The following is an 8,372-nucleotide window of genomic DNA, read 5'->3' on the forward strand; positions in this document are numbered from 1 at the left end:
ATAAGGGGATCTGTTAGGGCGAAAGACCGAGGGCCGAGGACCATGCCGCACAAGTAGAATCTATAAAGAACTACACTTCTTCTATTTAACATTAATTAGAATAAAATTTTTCAACATTTAAATAGATGTAGTTGAAACTTCTCTTGTATCATTCATTTTTCAACATTAGTATATTCCTTCTCCTCTACACGTTTTTTTTTCGAAAGAGTTTTCACGTAAAATCTGTGTGTTCTTATTTTTTTCTTTTTTATTTTGCGATCATTCTATTATTATTATTGACGTCTATTATAATAATAGTTTCAAAGAACCTTTATTGTATTAATTTTTATTTGCAGTAAAAATTTTATTTGATAAATATTAATTCAAATATGATTAAATTTTAAATTAAACATAAAAATAAACCATTCAAATTTATCTAACTCAAATTAAATTAACACTTGAAATGATTTAGCTCAAAAATTTAAATCACAAATCAAAATAAAACAACAAAAACTTAAAACATGATTCATGTCAAGTACCTAAAACTAATTTGATACACCCAAACAAGTCTAATCATTATCTATATAAATAAATAAATGTATATTTATTATATTTTTCCTATAAGGTTCCTTGAAATACAAAGACAGCAACATAACGATTAAAGGGGAAAGCATCCAAGCATTTTTGTTGAAATCAATAAAGTGTATGTCTTATCAGTTTATGATGATCTATATATCATTCTTTGAACAATTAATTAATTAATTGCTGTCTTCTGCTATAAGTTCCCCCCCTCGGCCCTCCCCTTTTTAGATTGGAAAAGGGTCATTTCTTTTCGATCCTTGGAATAGAATCTTGTTCACCATTTACGAATCAAACCATATATGGCTAATAATAGCCTTCTAAGGAAGTATGGCTACACCATTATTATATATTCTTCAAATTTGATTCAATCCTTATTATATAGGGACTTCCCAAATATTTTAACCAATTTTTAAGTGTTGAATTGATGGAAAAAAAAGGCGTTGTCGCCCAACTTCTTTCATCTCTTGTTTTGTCAGCCAGGCTCTTTGACCTCTCGGAAATGGAGTTGTTTTGTTCAAGAATATTTTCGACCACAAATGGCATTGTTTATATTCAAATATATCAATAATGAAAGTTTGATTCAATCTATCATAAAAAGTAGTCAAGATCATTAAATTCTGTGTTCATACATTATATTTAATATAATATATATGTGAGAAAAGATTCCTTGGTTGAATTCTCTAAATATATTATCTCAATGTATTAACATGATCTTCTACCTAACATAATCTGTCATCATCGTTTTTCTACAATTTCTTGCCAAAAAAAAACATTGGATACATGAAACAAATGTAAATTAGATACCTCTACCGTATGCTCACAAAAAATTAGATTTACTGAATTCTGTGCTGGGATCATCCTCCTAAGTATGATTTAGGTTCGAATTATATTAGTCGAGTTACTATTAAGGTTTTATCCTCCTTTTATAATTCACTAAAAAAAATAGATCTATTAAAATTTTTAACATTTATCAAAATTTCTAGCACTATAAATAAAAATGTTGGCATATGTTTTTTTTTCGTGTTTCATTATTTTAAGGTTATTTTTTCTATTTTGGTATATGAATTTGACAATTAAATCTATTTTAGTCTCTAAAACTTGAAAATTGTAAAAATTAATAACGTTGCCAAATATTAACAGAATCCAAGTCCAAAAATCAAAATAGAATTAGTTGTCAAGTTTAAATGACAAAATGAATAAAAAAATACAGATACCTAAATCAACTTGCCAAATTTAATGGTAAAAACATCTTTAACTTTCTTTTTATCAAAGAAATATTTATAACAAATCGAGATAAATCTCAAAATTATACATGAACTATAGTTCAATATGTAATTGTATACATGAACTTTGATTTGATTTTGTGCAATTATATACATAGAATTTTCATTTGATCAAATTCTTGTAAATTATTAACACAATTATTGATATAACATCATTTTATGTTTATATATTGCAAACATAAATAATTATATTCATTCAATATAAAAATAAATTGATGTATTTATCTTTTAAATGTGTATGATTAAATTAAAATTAAAGTTTCAAGCATATATTTTGTAACGCCCCCTTTACCCGAGACCGTCGCCAGAGTCGAGCACGAGGCATTACTAAACTTATTTGAGCACTTAAACAAATTCAAACAATTTATATCACACTTTCCAGACAAGCTGTCCAACTGCGTTACAGATGAAAAAAAAATCATATCTCAAGTTACAAAACTTGAAATCCAAATCCGTAAATTTTCCCAAAATCTAAGCTCATATATCTACTTACTAAATTTTTTCTAGAATTTTTGGTTGGGCCAATTAGTACAGTTTATTAGTTGAAGTCTCCCCTGTTTCAGGGTTCAGCTGCTCTGACCCCTGTTCACTACGAACCAAATTTCTCCATGTACAGAATTCAAATAACCAAGCCGTTTATTTTTCTTAAAAATAGACTCAATAAGGAATCCATACATATATCGTATGACTCCTAATTAATTTTTTACAATTTTTAATGATTTTTACAAATCAGAACAGGGGAGTTCAAAATCACTCTGACCTTGTCTCACAGAAATTCAAATATCTCCTGATATGAAAGCCTTTTGCTTACACCGTTTCTTCTATGTGAAACTAGATTCAATAAGATTTAATTTCATATTTTATTCAACCTCTAATTAGATTTTCATGATTTATGGTAAATTTTAAAATTCAAACTACTGCGACTAACCAAAAACTGTTTTAGTACAAAATGTTGTTAACTAGTTTATAACATCTTTACTTCATTTCATTTAAACTCTATACATGCCATATAAATCTTCAAACATAAAACAAAAGCTACCGGAATTGATCTGGATAGTGTGCTTTGTTGTGTTGATCCGATCTACCCACTTCACTTCAAGTCAATCTACATAAAAATATTAAACACACACAAGTAAGTTTATTGAAGCTTAGTAAGTTCATAGGTTAAAAGTAATGCTTACCAAACATAATATTTCCAAACAATACCAAAACATTTACTAAAGTTTCCTGCGATTCACAACCATTGTTATAATAACTCACATAGTTGAGCTCAACAGTAACAACTACTCAATCTCTTTCATTTGGATCACTTCTCTTTTATTTCTTATAATCAAATTAGGAAACGGCTTACGAAATTGAGTACGTCGTTGCTCAATGCCACGATTCACAACTCAGTATGGTTTTCCTCATTGAAATACCATACCTACATTTTTCAACTCGGTATGGGAAATGCCATACCTACATTTTTTTAACTCAATATGGATTTGATAATACCATACCTACATTTCACATTTCAAGATGGATAATACCATACCTACATTTCACAACTCAAGATGGATGATACCACACCTACATTTCACACTTTTCCATGGAACGACCATGGTCTTATCCGTCAATTCATCACACGTCACGATACAAACGTATTTCTAAATCTTGCGTTTTTTTCCTAATTTGCATTTCCACATTTATTCTTTCATTAACAAAATCTACACAATCCCACAACAAATTCGTATATAATAACACATTATAAACTTCAATCATTCACAAATAAACATCTAATTCCAACCATATGAACTTACCTGGCTAATTTGTAGAAGATATTGAAATTTAGGGACTATTCCGCAACTTTTTCTTTTCCTCGTTCTTCTTTGGATTCTTGATCTATAATATAAAATATTTCTACTCATTAGCATTTATTTGATTTCTATTTCACTTCACAATTTATGCTGTTCAAATTTCGAAATTGCACTTTTACCCCAAAATTTACAGTTTTCACAATTTAGTCCCTGCTCAATTCACCCATCAATTGAACTAATTTTTCTCAATTAACACTTTATTTTATCATTATAAACTATTTCAAAACCTTTTATATTCTGAATTTCAACAGCAACCTTCAATTCACAATTTTTTCACAATTAGGTCCTAAATATCATTTCCTATCAAAATCACTTAATAAAACCACCTTAATATGAAATTAGAACTTAAATTTCATAATAATTCATCATAAAATTCCCTTATCCATCCAGGGTAACTTCCAATTTCACCCATAAAATCAAAAACTAATGAATTCTACAAGTGGACCTAATTGTAAAAGTCATAAAAGCATAAAAATTATCAAGAAAAAGCAAGAATTAAACTCACATGATGTAAAAATATGAAAACCAGCTTTCTCCAGACCTTCTATGGCGTTTTGGCTGAGAAAATATGAAGAAATGTCTAGATTTTTCAATTACATCATTATTTAACTATTAACTTTTATCTATTTCCAATTTTGCCCTTGTTCACATTGTTTTCTTGCTTATTTCATACCCAAACCGTCCAGCCATTAACCTTTGGGTCTAATTGCTCTTTAAATCCATCTTTTAAATACTTAAGCTATTTACTCACAATTTAACAAATTTTGTGCTATTTTCAATTTAGTCCTTTTAATTAGTTAGCCATCCAAACGTTAAAATTTTCTAACTAAACTTTAATACTAACTCAATGACACTCCATAAATATTTATAAAAATATTTATAGCTCGATTTTCGACTTTGAGGTCTCGATACTTCATTTTTGACCCGCTTTGACCTAATAAATTCTTTTAATTCACTAATTTCACCATTTCACAAATTCTTCTAAATTCTTACTTGACTCATAAATATTAAATTACTATCTTGTTCAATCTTATTTGTCGAATTTAGTGATCTCAAATCACCATTTTCGACACCACTGAAAAATTAGTAATTACAACTCTCCCCTTTAAAAATTTCGTCCTCGAAATTTGTTACCAAAAATAGATTTGGATACTGTGATCTTATTGACTCCTCTGTTTCCCAGGTTGCCTCCTCCATACCATGTCGATGCCATAATACTTTAACCAATGGTACTCTTTTGTTCCGCAATTCCTTAACTTCACGAGCCAAAATCTTCACTGGTTCTTCTGAATAAGTCATATCTGGTTGAAGCTCAATTTCAGTATGGGGAATTACGTGTGAAGGATCTGACCTATACCGCCTTAGCATAGACACATGAAACACATTATGAATCTTCTCAAGTTCCGGAGGTAAAGCCAAACGATAAGCCACAGGACCAACCCTTTCCACAATTTCATATGGCCCTATGAATCTCGGACTTAATTTTCCCTTTTTACCAAATCGTAACACCCTTTTCCATGGTGAAACTTTTAAAATACTCGATCACCCACTGCATATTCTATGTCTCTTCGTTTTAAATCCGCATATGACTTCGACGATCCAAGCGACTTTTAGACTATCTCGAATAATCCAAACTTTCTCTTCGGTTTCTCGAATCAAATCAACCCCAACTATTTTTGATTCACTCAATTCAGACCAACACAATGGAGTCTTGCATTTTCTACCATAAAAAGCCTCAAATGGTGTCATTTTTATACTAGACTGATAGCTATTGTTGTAAGCAAACTCAGCCAACGGTAAATACCTTTCCCAACTGTCACCAAACTCGAGTATACAACATCTTAACATATCTTCTAAAATTTGAATCACTCGCTCTGACTGTCCATCTGTTTGAGGATGAAATGCAGTACTAAAATTCAATCTGGTGCCTAAAGCTTCTTACAATTTATTCCAAAATCTTGAAGTAAACCTCGGATCCCGGTCTAAAATGATAGATATTGGAACTCCATGTAGTCTCACAATCTCTGACACATACAATTCTGCTAACTTATTAAGTGAAAAATCTATTCTGACTGGAATAAAGTGTGCTGACTTTGTCAATCTATCAACAATCACCCATATCGAATCTTTCTTTCTTGGAGTCACAGGCAATCCTGACACAAAATCCATTGAAATATGCTTCCACTTCCATTCAGGAATCATAATGGGTTGTAATAAACCCGTTGGCACTTGATGCTCGCTTTAACTTGCGGCAAATCAAACATTTTGCAATAAATTCGAAATTTCTCTTTTCATACCAGGCCACCAATATGTCTTTTTCAGATCACCATACATTTTTGTACTACCCGGATGAATAGAATACATACTATTATGTGCTTCAGAAAGAATATCATTCTTTAAATCAGAATTATTTGGAACACAAATCCTATTATGATAGTGCAATATACCTTCATCATCAATCTTGAACTCGAATCTAAATTATCCCGAACCATTTACCGTTTCAAAGACCAATTTTGGATCTTCATTCTGCAGCTTCGAATTTGTTGAAGAAACATTGGTTTTACCTTCAATTCTACTAATACAACACCTTCTTCATTAAGAGCCAAATGAGCATTCATTTCCGAAGTGCAAACAAGGATGACTTTCGACTCGAAGCATCAAGAACTACATTAGCTTTCCTGGATGATAGTCAATAACCAAATCATAGTCTTTCAACAACTCTAACCACCGTCTCGTCTTTAAGTTCAGTTCCTTCGAGTCATTAAGTATTTCAAACTTTTGTGATCCGTATACATATAACACTTCTCACCATATAAATAGTGTCTCCAAATTTTTAAGGCAAAAACAATTGCATTAACTCAAGATCATGTGTAGGGTAATTCTTTTCATGTGGTTTTAATTGCCGTGAAGCATAAGCCACTACCTTTCCCGATTGCATTAACACACAACCCAAACCACTTAAAGATGCATCATCAGACACAACATACGGTATACGATTCGGTTGAGTTAAGACCGAGCTTCATTAACATTTTCTTTAACTGATCAAAACTCTGCTGACATTCATCAGACCACATAAACTCAACATTCTTCTGTAATAAACGAGTCATTGGTGAAGCAATCATGGAAAAATTATTTACAAAACGGCGATAGTATCCTGCTAATCCCAGAAAACTTCGCTCTTCAGTTACATTCTTCGGTGTTTTCCAATTCACCACTGCCGAAACTTTACTTGGATCCACATGAATTCCTTCAGCTGATATAATATGACCCAGAAATCCAACCTCATGAAGCCAAAACTCACATTTACTAAATTTCGCATATAACTGCTTTTCTCTCAAAGTCTGTAGTACAATTCTCAAGTGCTGTGCATGTTCGGATTCTGTCTTTGAATAGACCAATATGTCATCAATAAATACCACCACAAATCTATCCAAATAAGACTGAAAAATTCGATTCATTAAATCCATAAATGCAACAGGGGCATTCGTTAAACCAAAAGGCATTACCAAAAATTCGTAGTGACCATACCGAGTTCGAAAAGCAGTCTTTGGCACATCACACTCTTTAACCTTCAGCTGATAATACCCAGATCTAAGGTCTATTTTTGAGAACACCTGCAGACCTTTCAGTTGATCAAACAAATCATCGATACGAGGTAATGGATATTTATTTTAATTGTTACCTTATTCAACCGCACGTAATCAATACACAATCGCAACGAACCATCTTTCTTTTTCACAAATAAGACAGTGCTCCCCAAGGTGATGTACTCGGTCCGATGAACCCTTTATCCAATAACTCTTGCAACCGTGTCTTCAACTCTTTAACTCACCGGTGCCATTCTATACGGTGTTATTGATATTGGAGCTGTGCTAAATTACATCAATTGTGAATTCAACCTCACGATCCGGGGTAAACCGGTAATTCCTCGAAAACACATCAAGAAACTCATTAACAATCGACAATTGTTCCATCTTCAATTCGAACCCCGAGTATCAAGAATATAAGCTAGAAATGCTTCATTACCTTTCCGAATCAATTTTCGAAATGTAAAAGGTGAAATAATTCGACATCATTCTTTTATCCCCAAACTCAATTGAAACTATTTCCCACATCGACATTTTAAATCAATCCGTTTTTCTCTACAATTCACTATGGCATCGTGTTCAATCAACCAATCCATTCCAAGAATAACATCAAATTCTCGGAAAGGTAACAACATTAAATCGCAGAGAATTCACACCTTGTATTTTCAAAGGACAATTCCGACATATTAAATTAACCAACACACTTTGCCCTAGTGGATTAGTGACTTGCAATTCAAGGTCAGTGGACTCAACAATCATTTTCTTTTCTGACACTAATGTAGTGCAAATATATGAATGTGTAGATCCAGGATCAATTAAAGCATACACAGAATCGTCAAAAAGATAGAAATTACCAGCTATCACATCTGGAGCAGAAGCTTCTTCCCTTGCCCGATAGCATATGTACGCAGTGTACTCTTGTCTCGATCGAGTGCAGATTCTCGTTCCCGAATGAACAGTCCCAGTAGCACTACTTTGACCCGAACGTTTACCTTTCTGAGGAGTATTTACTTGCTTCTCCCCTTGTTCTCTATCTTCTTTTAATAATTGAGGACATTCCCGAATAAAATGATCAGTTCCACCAC

The sequence above is a fragment of the Gossypium arboreum genome, chromosome 10 (genome assembly GCF_025698485.1).
Source record: "Gossypium arboreum isolate Shixiya-1 chromosome 10, ASM2569848v2, whole genome shotgun sequence".
Taxonomy (NCBI): domain Eukaryota; kingdom Viridiplantae; phylum Streptophyta; class Magnoliopsida; order Malvales; family Malvaceae; genus Gossypium; species Gossypium arboreum.